The sequence below is a fragment of the Schistocerca serialis genome, chromosome 4 (genome assembly GCF_023864345.2).
Source record: "Schistocerca serialis cubense isolate TAMUIC-IGC-003099 chromosome 4, iqSchSeri2.2, whole genome shotgun sequence".
Taxonomy (NCBI): Eukaryota; Metazoa; Arthropoda; class Insecta; order Orthoptera; family Acrididae; genus Schistocerca; species Schistocerca serialis.
The window spans coordinates 514,612,534-514,630,476 of NC_064641.1; the positions used below are offsets into that span (position 1 = coordinate 514,612,534).

At 41.9% G+C, this 17,943-nt stretch overlaps 1 protein-coding gene across 1 annotated transcript in view; it reads left to right on the forward strand.

The window, feature by feature from the left end:
• Nucleotides 1–2,087: 2,087 nt before the first annotated feature.
• Nucleotides 2,088–17,943, forward strand: part of LOC126474580 (protein glass-like) — a gene marked incomplete at its 3' end in the record, with an annotated part of 151,919 nt that continues 136,063 nt past the window's right edge. The window contains exon 1 of the mRNA XM_050102055.1: nt 2,088–2,185. The remainder of the gene's footprint in view (nt 2,186–17,943) is intronic.

Genomic DNA, 17,943 nt, shown 5'->3' on the forward strand with positions numbered 1-17,943 from the left:
ACACACACACACACACACACAACACACACACACACGCACACACGGGAACACAACCTACGACCAGCTTAGAGACGGAAGTGATGACACTTTCTGCACGATATGACCATCATTGTGCAGGACAGTGCTCAAGCACGTACAGTGCAAGCAGTTATGATTTGTTTGACTGATGGGGCTGCTATGTGCTATACCACCTACTGCACTCCCTTGGCTTAAGCCCTCGTGACTTCAACTCGATTTCTAAACTGAAGGAAACACTTCACGGCGTTCGCTTCAGAACTGCTACAAATTCGTCGGGCAATAGAACGCGCCGCTCGAACTGTAAACACAACTGGCACGGCTGAGAGTATCCTACGACTTCCACATCGCTGGAAACGGGCTATACACAATGCTGGTGACTACTTTGAAGGTCAGTAAAACTTTGAAACACGTATCTGTTTTGTGCGAGCTGTAATTAAATAATTGCCACTATTAAAGTTCCAACCCTCGTACATGATGTAAAGGGTATAAGTGCTTATATTTCTATTGGTGATATATATATATATATATATATATATATATATATGCAAATTGCCTTGCGACAGTGTTAACACTGGTTCCCATCAGAACACCGAAGTTAAGCACTGTCTCTGGTTCCGCTGACACTTGAATGGGGTAACCGAGCGCTGTTACAAAGCGCAAATTGAGGAGCTCCTTGATTGAAAAATAGCGGCTCCGTTCAAGAAAACTGACAACGACCGGGAGAGCAGAGTGCTGACCATACCCCCCTTAATTTCACATGCCGTGACGCTTATCGGTTGAGGATGACACGGCGATCGGTCGCTACTATTGGGCGTTTCGAGCCTGTTCAGAGTTTAGCTATGAAACAACAACAAAAACAAAAAATACCAATTAAAATCACAATGTACTGAAAATAACTTTTGTTGGCTGTTGACTGTCAAACTTCAGATGAAAAATGAATTCGAGACGAATTTAGTATCAGCGCAGTTACTTGCAAATGTGAACGGGGTCTAGTCTACTAATCTGAAAAAGAGAGTACTTTCAACGATGTAATTATCTTGTATAACATGTTACATAAATAGAATGACTGCATAAACTTCTGTAGCTTGGTCAGAGCTCCTGCGACGTCCAGCTAAGTATGCCACTAAACCTGTCATTAGTACGAAGAAAGGAGATCATCCAGTGATGAATCAGTATTAATAATTTTAACTTTTGCGTCAACTCAGATATCGGAGTAAATCTCGTTTTATTAAATGAATTTTTCTTTCCAGGCATTCGGAAGCTGTTGGATACACGACTACGGCGATATAACACTTGTTAATATCGACGTTGGGACTTTACGCAAAAGTATCCAAGAAATGTGCTGTAAGTGAACTGGAATTTCTCTATGCTAAAGTAAAAGTATCTTGGAGAAAGTCGTAATCTGAACGTACTATATTGACAGGTAAACACGTGCGTAGAGAAGTTCAGAAATACATAAATGATCTTGGTATAAGTTTGTTACATAAGAACGGAGCCTCCGAACAGCAAATTCACCTCGCACGCACGCTATAGCAGTAAGAACGAGTTCACTATTCGGTGCTTTTACTTTCTCCACCTCGTAGTCTGGGGAATCCCCGAAGCGTGCGCCGAGGAGGCTGGCTGCGCGTTCACCGCCAGACATCCGACTGTGCTGCGCAGCGCCGCTGCCTTTCGAGTGGAGTGGCTGCCACTTTGCGCGTAACCGTACCGCCGCCCACGTGTCGGTGATCCGCCTCCCACAGCGAGGGAATTAAAATGCGCGGGCGGTGGACGAGCCTAATGCTCGCTCCGATTTCACCCCCACCTAACCTTCCCCCCCCCCCCCCCCCTCCCCCCGAACCAGGCCCAGACTGGCGGCCGCAGGATGTGACGCCGGCTCCTTCTCCACACGCCAACGCTAACCGGATCACCAGCCGCCCGCCGGAGGGGTGTCCCGGCTGGGGTCTGGGGTAGGGTGGAGTGGGGCGGAGGTCACCGGCGGGTGCCGTACCCGACACTGGGGTCCTCCTCCACCCACTGCTTTTCTCCGCTGGCGGTCAAGCGGCGCACTGGTCTCCATCGGCCGGTGTGGACAGTCGACAATGGTTCTTTGCACTACACGTCCGCGCGCCGGCCACTGTGGGATGACTGAGGCGACACCGGCCATCGGCTTCACACGTTGACACAGGTATGCCCCGCCGTCGGCTAGCGAGTGTCTACGCAGTACACGAACCGCATACGTGTGTCATCGTAACTACGAGTTTAGTGAAATACTTACATTGATGTTTTCGGGTTTTAATCAGGAACAAAAGTTTACACAAATGTCGTTAAAACGACTAAATTTACACAAGACAAGTGACGTCCGTCGAGGTTCATAAATATCTTCATCACCTCTTCTTCATTTTTCTTTTTTAAGGGGGGTAGGACATCAAACAGGCCGACTTGGAGCAGGAGGGGCACCATAGGACATTTTAATTTCCACTATCTATACTTTTACAAATAAATTCATAAAACATCGTCAGAATGACCAGGAAGGGTTCAGGATTCACGCTCATAGCAGCGGAAGTTCAAAAATATAATAAAATATTTTTTTTTACATGAGAAATGTCATCATTTTTTCACTTGCTATTGACTGCATTTGTTGCTATAGGTATCCTTTTCTTCATAAGTAAGGGAGATTCTTCAATGAATTTTGCACAGCATACAAACCATACTTACAGGTCTATGAAACTCTAGAATTTTCAAAATCTATTAAAAACTGTGCTAAAAATTGAGATAAGGAACCATAACATTTGAGTTTTTTCTATACATGAAGCTTAAAATGTAATAGCTCATTCATTTTTTCATTAATTAAATAAATTCTAGAGTTTCATACACCTGTAAGTATGGTTTGTATGCTGTGCAAAAATTCATCGAAAAATCTCTCGTACTTGTGAAGAAAAGTGTACCTATAGCAACAAATGCAGTCAATAGTAAGTGAAAAAATGATGAAATTTCACACGTAAAAAAATTTATTTTGTTATACTTTTGAACTTACATTGCTATGAGTTTGAATCCTTCCTGGTCATGTCGACAAAGTTTTATGAATTAATTTGTAAAAGTATAGACAGTGGAAATTAAAATGTCGTGTGGTGCCTCTCCTGCTCCAAGTCGGCCAGTTTGATGTCCTACCCCCCTTAATTCGATAAAAATGGTTCCACCGACATCTGGAAATCGATGCGAGAAATTCAATATCTACTTGAAGCGATGTACGATCAGGATTCTACATACAAAAACCATTGTGAGATTGAGACTGTAGTCGCCTGCGTTCTGGAACACCATTCGTATATTTGTCTTTCTGTTAAAGCGATCCCCTCCAACCGTATAGATGTGTGTGTTAAGGCCAGTTGTAGTTTCCGGTATCCGAGCACATACTTAAAATTGTCTTAGGTCACTAACAAGAATCCACTTGTTGTAAAAACTTGTTTGGCATCTTTGTGTCATGATTCATCATCAGAATACTAGAAACGAAAGAGATGCAAAGCATTGAACGAAACTGTACTTTGTATCAAATTTGCTTCTGATACTCTGATGATGGGCCATATCCGTAACGCGTCAATAAAATTTTTACAACAAGCAGATACTTGTTATTTAATGATCTGAAGCAAAGATGATAAGATTTAATGGTGTAATGGATCGCAAACCTGTTTCCATCCTGATTTAGGTTTTCCGTGATTTCCCTAAATCGCTCCAGGCAAATGCCGGGATGGTTCCTTTGAAAGGGCACGGCCGATTTCCTTCCTCGTCCTTCCCCAATCCGATGAGACCAATGACCTTGCATTTTGGTCTCCTCCCCCAAACAACCCAATCCCAACCCCTGTTTCCATCTCTTACCAGTTCGTTCTCGTTCTTTTCTCTCGGTCCAGATATAGTATGACCCTATTTCGCAAAGGACTGCCCACGGGCCGCAGAGATGTGACACTAAATGATCACTAATGTTTCTTATTATCATGGGTTTAGTGACGTATTTACCTGGAAGTCGAATGAGTTGCGATCAACAAACAGAAGTTTATACACACGTCATTTATATGCAACACGTTCACGACCGTTCGACAACATTTTCCCTCACAAGGAGCTTATCATTTGACACCGCCCCCATTCTTCTCATTTTCCCTTGCACACTTTCACCCGTCTCGGTTTTCGTTACCAACTGTGATACGCACTGTACACATAGCTTGCACGTGGATGCCCCTCGCACTCCTCTCAGCTAGGCCCCCTAAGAGTCCGCTACTAATTGTGGTACTTTCTTACGACACCTCTGACGTCCCTCTCGGTTGAGAGCCCCAAGCGGCGACTTGTGTCGCTTGGGCCTTTAACCGGTCCTCAAACGCCACACAAGATGAATTACGTGTTTAAAGATACTCAGATAATAACAATCTTGATCTTTTTTTCCGGTTGCTTGATTTGCAGGGCTCCGCATTTGGAAGTCAATGCACAATTCAATAAAACACGAAACTCGCCTGTAGCTGGTTTACCATCAGAATCAGAGTAACTGCAGGATTAAAATTGCAGTGACAACTTTATGAGGGCCAACAGCGAGCGAAAATTATTTCAGATCCGTTTCTCAACGTAATCGCAGTATACCTTAAAACTAGAGACGTTTCGGTTGATATCGTAGCCACCGTTCACCAGATACATGACGGCTGCTTGCATTCACTGCTGCAGGGGTGGTGGTTTTGTTACATATGACGTGGTCACACAGAAAAATTGCTCCGAAGGCGAAAGCCTGCGCTCTTGCATATTTTCATTTGACATGCATCGTAATTTTAACTAAAATGTTAATTAGTTGTTACCTGATTTTTATTTTAGGCAGTGAGCCTGATTATTGCCTATGCTGCTCACAGAGTTGATCTGGCGCGCAGAGATGTGCAATTGGGTCTTTTCTACACCCTAGCTACGCTGTTTGAAGCCATGAACGTTTTTCTACTTTTAACTAGCAAATATCATATCGAACATCACGGTTCGTGTCACATAAGACGAGTGCTGTCGTCAAAGCTTCACAGCTTGAAGTTCTTCATTTGTTGTTTGGGAATCGAAACTGTTCAAATTAAGTAGCGATACTTGGGTGAAATTATTTTACGGATAACGTTCTTGTTGTCAGAGCAATTGCAAAGCTGGAGCTAAACTGATGATACAGTGTGACCCTATTTCACAAAGGACTGCTCACGAACCGCAGAGATGTGACGCTAAATTATCACAATTGTTTCTTGTAATCATGGGTTTGGGATTAGAGTCAGTTCAAATTAAGTAGCCTTACTTGGGTGAAATTATTTTACGGATAACGTTCTTGTTGTCAGAGCAATTGCAAAACTAGGACTAAATGGATGATATTTTTAGGCTTTGTAAGGCTACGCCTATCCCTACTAGTGCGAGTACTTTTCGATGTCAGTCATCTGCACCGAGATGTCGTCTTTTTGCTATCGATACCTTTTACATTTTTCTATCTCATGATGGGCTCCTGCATGGCTATACTGGACGATGTAGCGACCTACGAACTACGAAGGTGCGAAGTTACGTGATCACCATTCCAGTACCTCACATTCTCTCCTAGCAGTATATAGAGATCTAACACAAAGAGTGGTGCGATTTGCGGACCAGTATTACATTACATGGACGTTATTGATTAGGGATAACAAATGAAAGATTTCATTTCTCATATTCTTTTCTCATTTACAAATGTAGCTGGAGTTCACATCAAGTAGCGAGTACTAGATAAAAATTATCGAAATAGGATACAGAACGTTAAAGCAGGTCGTTCTAGTTTGGGACTACAATGTTCATGTTTTCATCTTCAACAGCGATTCATTTATCAACTAACTTAAGCTAGTATTGTTGCTTGTTGGTTATGAGCTTTTATAAAAGTCTTTGCTTTACGAGGGTGCTGATACAGTGGTTAGAACTCTCGAGTCTTATCCGTTGGGAGTGAGATTCCGATACCTGTTAGGCCAAACTGTTATACATTGTTTTACTGGCTGGGACGGTCATTTACAAAGGGCATCAACTGCTGCATATTTTACCTCTAACTGAGCTAGATAACCACGTCCGTGACAGCACTCTAACCCTTTCCGCTCCGCTTATTCACAGCCGCGTTAGTAGCTTCTGGATGTAGACTATAGCTAAAAAGCCAAATACAGACCGATAAAGAAGTAGTCTTTGTACAACATTTCAAAAATTTTTTATTTGTTTAGGATTACATCAGACACACTTCAACACTTGCTGAACTCGACCACAGATATTTACGTTCATAACACTGCTTTCAAACAAACTGTCGGACGTAACGCTAAATTTCTGACGGTATTCTCGGAAATCAGCTAAAATGAAGTAATTAAATATTGTTAATTCACCTGTTTTACAATATTTATATAATGCATCGTTCAGTGTTGAAATATGTTTCAGAGTTTTCGTTTCGAATGAATCTTGTACGTTTCATAGTGGAACTATCAGAAACATGGGAAGCATGTTATCAAACTACAGTTTCCATTAATACGAGCACCACGTAGGAAGTGATACCGGTTAATGTTCATTTATGAGCATTAGTCTTACTCTCGATTGTTTCACGTAGCACTTTTTTCTTAAGTGAGGAAATTCACTCGCTGTGAATTGGAAACAGAACAAATACTTCTGGCAGGGAACGATGTCTCGCATTCCTTCCGATTTATGCATTCCGGAACTGACGACTGGTCAGCAGAAGGCAGCAATAAAAACTCGACGTGATCACATCGTTATTCTGCCTTTAGATAAATAGTACCATTCGCCGATAGGATTATAGACCACTGGCAAGTTAAATGAACGAATCTGCTCGATATAAGAACCCAGTCGTCGAAGGGACTCTAAACTCTAATCTTCTTTCTTTTTTGTCTGCTAGAATTGGTAAATAGCGACACATTCACTCAGCACCATGGAATCACTTTTCAAGTTCCCTGTAGTAATTAAGAGTGCCATTGATGATCTGATGCCTCTCCTGCTGGAAACTATGTTGATAAGCGAATCTATTTCTTGTTAAGAAATGCCTCGTACACGTTGGCTGTTGCACCTGAAATCCCTTTTGCCTGATTCATAACACATAATACTAGTGACGTCAAAGTGACGTTACCTTCAACCTTGAGATTAGCGATTAAGGAGAAGGCAGGATGCCCTATTGGGAGTCCCATTGGAAAGAATAATCGCATCTGGTACCTGCTTGTAGAGCACGGGACACACACAGAAATGCTGCGCAGTTATGTATACAACTTAGGGGCTGCGCTCGACTGCGGTATGTATATCACTCGAAGGAGTTGCGTGGTGGTCTCTAACCGAACAGAGACTCCTATACGATCAAATTTCAAATGCAACCACTTTGGATTCTTTCTCTGGGAAGGAATTTAAGGCTTTTATTAACTGCTTACTGAGTTCCCTTCTCGAACGTATAATAGTAGTGGCGGAAAGGAAGTAATTTAATAAACGTTGAAGGATATCTTCCAGGTATGTGTCTAATTTTTAGCAGTTGTAGCATTTCTGTGGTGTGTGTGTGTGTGTGTGTGTGTGTGTGTGTGTGTATGTGTCTGTGTGTCTGTGTGTGCTGAAAAAGCTTTCTGCAATCATAATAGGTAGATCATGCCGTGGAAGTTTTGCTTTAATCGCAACTAGCTTGCCGAGTCTGTCATGATATCCACCGTAAGCTTCCTGTATGATAAAAATACGGCATTCTTTCTGTGTCTGCAAATAGTGCAATGTGTACAATACTAAATAAATGTGCAAAGACCGAGCGAAGTGGCGACGCTAGATCTCGTGATTCGCTATAGTGCAGCTATTTTTCGATTCTAACTCTAACTCGTATCCCGTCCCCATTTAACTCTTCGCCGACGTGACGTTAAATCCTAATATTCCATCCCTTTTCACAATAAATGTTTCAGTATCGGCTGCTTGATGTAATAATAAAAATCAGACCAAGATTGACTTCACTGCATTTGGTTAGCTACGTAAAACTATATTCACAAGACAACTCCTTTCGAGTATGATCCAGTTCTCGCTCTCACGCTTATCTGCTTGGTCGCTCCCCCCCCCCCCCCCTCCCCGCTTAAACCAGAAACGAAATAGTAAACGAAATGTTATACATTTTCCTCCGTTCTCTTATGTGTTATAGTCTACCTAATTTTTATATTTCTTTAATATAATGCAAAAAGTGTACGTCATGTACCAGCTATAACGAACGAAAACTTTTACATTTAATTATGAAACTATGTTCATAGATGGGAATATTGAACTTTAATAGTCTAACAACTTCTTTTGTGAAACAAGGTCTCAAATGAAGATTGAAGTAGCTCGTTAAAAACATCGCAGTAAAAAGTGAATAATATATTTCACTATAATATGGCATGTCATCAATTGAAGTCTATCAGCGTACCGTTACTTTTCAAGAGGAAATCATGAAGTTCAAGCACCCATAGACAGATAAATTATAGCTTTTATGTTATCAGGGGGTTGGCTACAATAGCCACTGATTTGTTTTGCTCCACGTATGAAAACACGAATGTAATTCGATTGAAAACGATATAATAAGACTCTACTGACTATTAACAGTTTTACCTGAATAGTTGGAAAAATTTGGAGCGCTCAACAAGATTGTTACACTTCAAATGGTTTAAATGGCTCTGAGCACTATGGGACTCAACTGCTGAGGTCATTAGTCCCCTAGAACTTAGAACTAGTTAAACCTAACTAACCTAAGGACAACACAAACATCCATGCCCGAGGCAGGATTCGAACCTGCGACCGTAGCGGTCTTGCGGTTCCAGACTGCAGCGCCTTTAACCGCACTCGGCCGGCTGTTACACTTCACATACTGTATAAGTAATTCATAGGGAACACTACTGTAATTAAAAAGTTTCCAAGAAATGGATAGGATAACTTCTTTACGTTTAGCAATGTAAACACTAACCAGTACGGCTGGTATTATGGAGATAATTTAGAAGTAAGTAGTCGTTAATATCGCAGAAGTGGTTAAGTCATTTTTGGTAAGGATTTCGTTAGGTGATAGGTAATTAGAACTATAGCGGCTAGATCTGTCTAGTAGAGAACCTAATTTTGGTGGATATCCTCCATAAGAAAAATGCAGCATTGATTGCCTGTATTGCAATATGATAGCTATTCCATACTTCATGCTATAAGTTGCCATTTCTGGCATTTTCAACAGGTAGATATTTTAGGGTGGCCCACAGGGTCCCTAAAATTTTACCTCTGAAAACGTGTAACGATCTGAACGTTAGCGATGGATTCAATCAACCCTGTGCCTCTCTCCGTTGCCGAAGTCGGTGTCTACTGATTTCTCTCACATCAGAACCTGAATCGACTTTTTCACCAATGCTCGAGAAGATATGGAACTGCTTTCAGGCAAAATGTTTCAAATGGCTCTGAGCACTATGGGACTTAACATCTGAGGCCATGAGTCCCCTAGAACTTGGAACTACTTAAACCTAACTAACCTAAGGACATCACACACATCCATGCCCGTGGCAGGATTCGAACCTGCGACCGTAGCGGTCGCGCGGTTCCAGACTGAAGCGCCTAGAACCACTCGGCCACAACGGCCGTCTATTGCAGGCAGTTTTTATGTACAGCAAAATTACTTCAAGAAATTATTAAAATCATTCCACTACCTGAGGAAGGAGAGAACAAACTCTTCATGTGGTAAGAACGTAACCGCGTTTTCAGAAACCCTGGACCATCCCAGGATCTCTAAAGCAAGTGAAAACTAACGTTGTTGCGACGTACAGGCATGGCAGGTTTATGGCAGCTCAAGCCGCGAGTTTCCATGAAAAATCCGTCTGCCTCACAAGAAACTAAATCAGTACTTTCCGAAAATACTCTTTTCATAGTCATCGTTGTCATCATCATCGTCACTTTCAGAGTTTTGGTGAAACGCCTATTTTGACTTCCTTAGCCTTATTCATGTCATCTCTACTTGGTTTCCGACTTCCTTTTCCATCTGGTACTTATTTTATGGCTCATACTGTTAATAGTCACTATTCTTCCAAAATAATTTCATATTATTCTATTATATCAATCATTAGCTCAACTATTAATTTTGTAATATCTTTATTTTTAGTTTTATAAAATTTTGTTCCCTCTTTCACAGCCTTTAGGAATTTCGTTTCAGACACTTTATTTTTCTGTTGTTTACTGAGTGTTCAAGTCTTATAGACTTAGAGAGGTACAGAAACGACCATAGTTTTATAAATATAACTGTAGTTTATTTCTTCGCCTTATTTTTTAGAATTCTGTGTACACTGGCACACACATATTTGAATTTTACAAGCTATTTATCTGCATCTTTTAGGTAACGTACGTGATTTCAAAGATATTTTGGACTTTTTAGTTGTTTCATGCTGTTGTTATTACAGTTATTAGTGCGGAGACTGGTTTGATGCAGATCTCCGCGCTGGTTTATTGTGTGAAGGTCTCTTTACCTCTGTATAACAACTGCAGCCTGGAATTACAAAATCTAATATTCTTTGGTTCCCCGAGGTATCTCTATCAACTGATCTATTTTTTTGGTGCGATTGTGCTATAATTTTCTTCTTTTCGCAATCAGATTCACTAGCTCCTCATTATTTATTCGATATGTCCATCCAATCTCCAGTATAGCTGTCCAGCACTACATTTCAAAAGCTTCTATTCCCTTCTTGTTTACGTGTTTATTGCCCACGTTTTATTTCAGAAGAAGACGGCACTCCAGGCAATCACTCTGAGAAAAGACTTTGTAACATTGAAATTTATATCTGTGTTAACATATTTCTGTTTTTCAGAAATACTTTTCTTGCCATTCCTAGTCTGAAGTTGAGATCCTCTCTCTTGTTCCATCAACGTGTCGTAATGTGGTCTTGATCTTAGAGGTTCGATTCCTGTAAATTCCAATAGTTTTGCATTATCAGTCGACATCTTCATATTATATTCTTCTTGCCGTAAACTCAGTTGGTGAACAGCAGTATGGATGTAAATCTGCGTCTTAGCCTATATTTCAAAGTAGGCGTCTGCGGCTCATACAGTGGAGTGGCAGCTGCAGCCTTCTGGGAGGCGAGCGCCAGTTACACAAACACTGGCCGAGCGCTGCGCGTGGCAGGTGATGGCAAGGAAGGGTCAAGGCATTAAGACGCCACGCGAGCGCCGGGATTAGTCGCGAGTGGCCTCTGGCTGGCAGCAAAAGCCAGGCCAGGCGCAGGGTGGGGTCTGGCAGGTGACCGCAGCAGCACGTGCTCTGCTGTCCTCACAAACGGCACTTGGCGCCGCAGGGCGCATAAATGTGGTCTGGCGAAACACCTCTTTAAGGAGCAGGGGTGCCCCTCTCTTAATACGTTCAATGAATCGTACTTCTTCATACCCACATTACATGGAAATTCGAAATACTAGTGGTAGTCATAAATTTATAATAATTATGTCGGACACATGAAGTCGCGACCATGGAACTTGGTGATAGTACTTCACTACATATTCGTCATTTAAAGGGTCATACTTTTCCCAGCTGTGGATGACTAGGCGGTAGAAATGGTCACTTGGTTGTGTTTATGCGTTGTGGATGTTCAGGAACGGTTCCACCTCGAAAGTCAGGCTGTCGTCCTTCTGGAAAATCCTGCCACGCAATGGTTTCTTGTTAAAATTAAAATTTCTTTTTACAAAAATCTTTTAATGCCTAGATCTCGTTTTTCATAAGATAATTAAGATGCGATTAGTTAGATCTGTAAACAAGAAAAATACAGAAAATCGATGTATAAAAGCCGCTTTACAACGTAATATTCAAGATAAAAATGTTTGAAGAAATCACAGAAAACGAAGTTGAACTCCAGTACTCTAGTAAAAATTAGCATCGTAGGTTAAGGAAACAACATGTACAGGGTACTAGAAAATGATAACAACAAAAGTCAAGGGGTTGTAGAGGATATCTTGAAGAAAAAATTGAGGGTGGAAACCCATGCCCAGAAATGTCATCCAACAACGCTACAGAACGTCGAAGTTACGGGTGCCGGCGCCTGCCGCTAGACTATCCCTTCGCCAGCAAACATGACTTTGTATATTGTCGAAACGAAGACGGAACGCCTCGAAATGTTTACAGTTGTTCAGTAAATGCGACTGATTGCGATGATCGCCAGTGGACAAAATGGAGTTAGCTACTGCCTAGACATGCCTTGTCTCATGTGAATGTGATGCTTCGTTCCCTCGATGAATGATAGTTTCGGACACGGGGCTCTATATGCAGCTTATTTCTCTCCTGGAAGCCTCTAAAATATCCTGTGATTTTCGGTGTACAGGAGAAAAATAAACTTCAGATGGAAACCCGTGTCTGAAACCGTCATCCATCGAGGCAACAGGGCGTTTCATTCATAGGAGACAAGGCATGTCTACGCAGTAGCTAGCTCCATTTTCTTCATTGGCGATCGTATAAATCAATCGCAGTCACTGATTGACAAACAACATCGCGAGACGCTCCGCCTACGATCCGTCACCTAGTGGCATGCGCCCGTGGCTCTAACTTCGATGCTCTATAGTGTCGTTAATGATATTTCCGGACACGGGATACTATTCTCAATTTGTTCTTCTCAAGATACCTTCTACGTCCCCTTGATAATTGTCTTTGTCATTTTGTAACAGAATACATAAAAAATGCTTACAGTAAACTTTACAGTATTAAACCGACAAAGAATTATGCTTTTATTGTTCCCTACCACGCCCATATTAAATGCCGGTTGAACACAAACTGTATGTACCAGCGATAATCGTCATGCGAGTGACGTGCATTTGTGCAGCAAATAACATGAAGAAGAAGTTTGTTGCTACCGGCATCAACAAAACTGAGCCAGGCAGTACACCCGTAGGTATACACAAAAACTAAATAATTCCTTAAATATTAGGTTGTATAAAGTTTTTTCTAAGACGATTTTCTGTATTTTGCTTGCTCACAGATCTTAAGATGGCTAACAACCGAATCTAGCCAGTCATTTAGCGATTAAAAAACTTTGGTGAAAAAATTTTAAAATCTTAACAAAATACATAAAGATTCTTTCTTCTTCATACAATCAATCACCACTAATGGATTTTTCATCCGAGGAATTAGGAAGAAGTCTCTGTTTGCCATATCAGGAGATTTTGCGGCCTGAGACCAATTTCGACAGCGCAGAGAAGCAGCGTATGCGACTGTGCCCTACGTAGGATGGTCTGCGTCTGTCGTGGAGCAGGAATACCCCTTTGTACAGCTTTTTGCGACGCTTCATCTTGACAGCCGCAAATGACCTCGTCAGGAGGTATCAGTAGAATGTTCCCGTGACGGATTACCCGGTACGGCATTAAGCTGTCGGCATCAAACAAAGACTACCGAATAAGAGAACGCCAAGAGAAGTGGCGTTGTGGTTAACATGCTGGGCTCGCATTCTGGAGGACGAAGGTTCAATGCAGAAGACAGTTTATCGGATGATAGTCCATTCCACTGAAGGGCTGCAGTATTTTGTTTTGTCCCCTTCGAGGTGTGCTGCTATACTGTGGAGCGGAAATTTCAGTGCATTCAGGATAGCAGACATGCACCTGCAAACAAAGAAAAAATTAATGACGTAACTCCATGTTTGTAGAGGTAAGAATTAAAAGTAGAAGACCAACTCTCGAAGTCAACCAGGAGATAAGCGATCTGTTGTAAATTTTTATTTATCTTAGGGATTGGAAAACCATGAAGTCAAGATCGCACATGAAATCTTCTTTATCTGGACTGATTACTAACTTTGGTTAACAATCTAGTCATCTTCTGATCATAAAACATTTTTGATTAGTGTTGGTTCCATTACGGCTTTACATGTCGTTAAAATCTTTGTTAAAATTACAGTCATTCATGGCCAGTGTAATTGAACGATGGTCATAAAACAGAGGCGTTATGCCGTTACAACTTAAATAATGTAAATACTGATTGTGTCAGCTACTGACATGTAACTACAATACGCCTTTGTTTTATGATCATCTTCAATTATGCTAGTCATGAATGATGAAAAGTTGTTTTTAATTACGTCATATGTGGGTGTTGTCATTTCAATAAAGATTTTAACGGCGAATAAAGCTGTAATGGCACCAACACTAATCAAGAATGTTTTATGATTTGACGATGGCTAGGTTGTTAGCCGAAGCTAGTAATCAATCCAAATAAAGAAGATTTCATGTGCGATATTGATTTCATCGCTTTTCAATCCCTAACACAAATAACAAAAGAAACTTGTCGTAATATACGAAAACAGAGACAAAGAGTTAAAAATAGACAGACCTTAAGAGGTGGACTGAATATAGTAGGTCAGAATTGAACAGTGTCACATTTAAATATGTGAATTGTAATACGTTTTATCATAATGATGTGGATGAAAAATTATAACTTTGAAGAGAGATGCTGAACGAGACACAAAACTACAAAAACCGCTTGGGGCCCGAAACCGCTTTTGGTTTTTAGAAGAAAAAGAAAAGTGCATGCAGCTATTGCTTACATTTTATTGAAAATCAGTGCTACACTTGAGGAACCTGCATCAACACGCTGCGCAGGCAGGACAAGAATTTGGAATTTTTTCTTCTTGTCAACAGAGGATGGTTCATGACTTTAGGTCAGGGCTTCACAGCAAACATGCTTCGTAAGCAGACGGTGCGCGGAGGATTGTGAGCAACGAGTGCTGTACCCCCTCCATCATCACAGGGAATAGGGTAAAGGGCCATATGGGGAGTTGTGTAAACTAGTACGTCGATCCTGAGGCAAGTGTTTGAATAAATCTAGACTTCTATATTCCCTGTCACGTTAGAGATCTATTACTTCAAGCTGCAAATCAGCCGGTACTGGAAGCTTTCTCATTTTCCCATTTAGTTGTTCTGCGAATCCTCATTTTTAGCACCCCGTCTGTAGACACTTAAACTAATAAATTCCATGACAAACCAGTATTTTCTACACTTTCTTCAGCGCTGTTAAGAACGTCATGTTAGCTGTGTGCCTGCGGTATCTACACTTCCATAGAGTGCTAAGGAATATGCAACAAACAAAGATTTTTCAATCTGACACTGAACTCGTGTGCCATAACCATTGTGCGATGCATCATTGTCATGTTTGATAACGGCAACACCCGAAATTGTTCTACCTGATGTGGACATAAACGTTTATTTGCAATTGCCAAGTACTCTTTAATTACATCATCATCCGTGAAAGGGCATAGGAACTCTGGTAAAAGTAGTGCAGTTTTGAATTATTTCATCTTCTTCTTTATCTTCAGAGAGCTCCCCTTTAAGTCATGTAACCTCTTGTAGACCCTCAGATCCCTCAAATTTTCCATTTCCGTATTCTCTGACGTGTTGAGACGTGCAGCGCCTTTGTAAATAGAACTTCCTGAACGTTTTTCATCATTTTACGATGCACTAAACATTTTACGAACCAACCTTTTTGTGTAAAATGATAAGATTCCTGGTACTGTGGGCTGAAGTGTTAAGAATTTATATACGTTACACAATGCCAGCTCGCCACTGCAGGTATTTGCCGGCACGGCACCACTGTCAAAACTAGCGCTCCCTTATTTCACAGTTGGCGCTACTACCGGGCTGTCGCGATCACTTGATGCTCGTGCATTCCTCTCACTCCTCATCACGCCGAACCTGCTGTGCCTGCGAGCAAAAGCGTGAAAGAGCGCGAGTGCTGAAGCTAAGAATCAGCCAGTTGTTGAGCCCTGCATTAGTTGGACCATAGTTAATCAGTTTTATTTTTCTGTCCTGTATTTTCCTTAAGTAAACTAACATCGCTATTGCTCACCAATCAGTTAACCTTTGGTATTATATTTATTTTTTAATTTCAGTCTGCCACTTGGCACAGAATCATTTACACATTACATATAACAGACATGTAACAAACCATTTTATATTCGTTGTTTTCGTTGGACACAATCCTTCTATTTTTTTTCTGCTGAATTAAACACAGTTATACACTGAAGAGCCAAACTGGTACACCTGCATAATATCGTTTAGGGTCCCCACGAACACGCAGAAGTGCTGCAACATGACATGACATGGACTCGACTAATGTCTGAAGTAGTGCTGGAGGGAACTGACACCATGAATCCTGCAGAGCTCTCCATCAATCCGTAAGAGTACGAACGAGTGGAGATCTCTTCTGAACAGCACGTTGGAAGGCATCCCAGGTATGCTGAATAATGTTCATGTCTGGAGAGTTTGGTGGCCAGCGGAAGTGTTTAAACTCAGAAGAATGTTCCTGGAGCCACTCTGTAGCAATTCTAGACGTGCGGGGTGTCGCATTGTCCTGCTAGAATTGGCCAAGTCTGTCGTAATGCACAATGGGCGTAAATGGATGCAGGTGATTAGACAGGATGCTTATGTACTTATGACCTGTCAGAGTCGCATCTAAACGTATCTGGGATCCCATATCTCCCCAACCGCACACGCCCCACACCATTACAGAGCTTACACCAGTTTGAACAGTCTTCTGCTGACATGCAGGATCCATGGACCAATGAGGTTGTTTCCGTACCCGTACATCCGCTCAATACAATTTTAAAGGAGACTTGACTGACCAGGCAACAAGTTAACAGTCATCAACAATTCAGTGTCAGTGTTAACGGGCCCTGGCGAGGGGTAAAGCTTTGTGTCACGAGGGTACAAGAGTGAGTCTTCGGCTCATAAGCCCATATCGACGATGTTTCGTTAAATGGTTCGCACACGGACGCTTGTTGTTGGCCCAGCTTTGAAATCTGCCGAAGGGATCTCACTTCTGTCACGTTGAACGATTCTCTTCAGTCGTCGTTGATCCCGTTCTTGCAGCATCTTTTTTCCGACCGCAATGATTTCGGCTATTTGATATTTTACCGGATTTCTGAGATTCACGGTACACTCGTACGGGAAAATCCCCACTACATCGCTACCTCGGAGATTCTGTCTCCCATCGCTCGTGCGCCGATTATAACACCTTAAACCTTGATAACCTGCCATTGTAGCTGCAGCAACCCATCTAACAACTGCACTAGACTCTTGTTGTCTTATATAGGCAGTGCTGACCGCAGCACTGTATTCTGCCTGTTTGTATATGTATTTGAATACGCATGCCTATACCAGTTTATTTGGCGGTTCAGTGTATATGAAGTACAATAGGAAAATAAACAGAAAGACGTAGCTATCTAAGACGTAATCAGGGAGCAGACAGATTACCAAAGAAAAGAAAAGTGCCATGGCATCAACTTTTTGTAAATGAAGAACTCTGATATAATTCTCAAGAACTGAAGTAAATATTCTCCTGCCACCGTGTTAGTAATATATATGTATGCCCAACACTGCTCCCAACTCCATTTTCAAGCTCTGATTAATATTCTTGAGAGTTGAATGTGATTCAGTTTACCACTACATGTGCTGATGGGATAGTTTCGCCGTGAACTGTCACAATTAGTATGTCTCCATCGATAACAACGTCAGCTCATGTAAAGAAGCACTCTTGATGTAGAATTATCATCCTTGATAACAACTATCTGTTGCAGCACGTATTAATAAATGTTCAAAGATGTAGCAGTAAGCTGGTGTAAGCCTGTAAAACCATAGAGGACACATACCACACCTTCGTGCGTTTGATACTTCATACATGAGAGACCAGAGCTTCGTCGACCGTGTAGCTAAGACTAGTAGGTGTCCGTAGCGGAGAGGGGGCTCGATGCCGGCAGGTCGCGAATGATAATTTTTTGTGGACGCGTCGGCGGAGAGGACAGTAACTCGACCCGCGGGCCACACACAATGCAGCAGCAGCCAATAAACGCGCGCCTCAGACACACGAGACGGCCACGAGGCGCATACCTGCCGCTCACGTCCCACCGCCGGTAGGCTGCTGGCCCGTGCATCCGGCATAACGAGCTGGGAACACACGGCTGCGCCAGCCGCCGC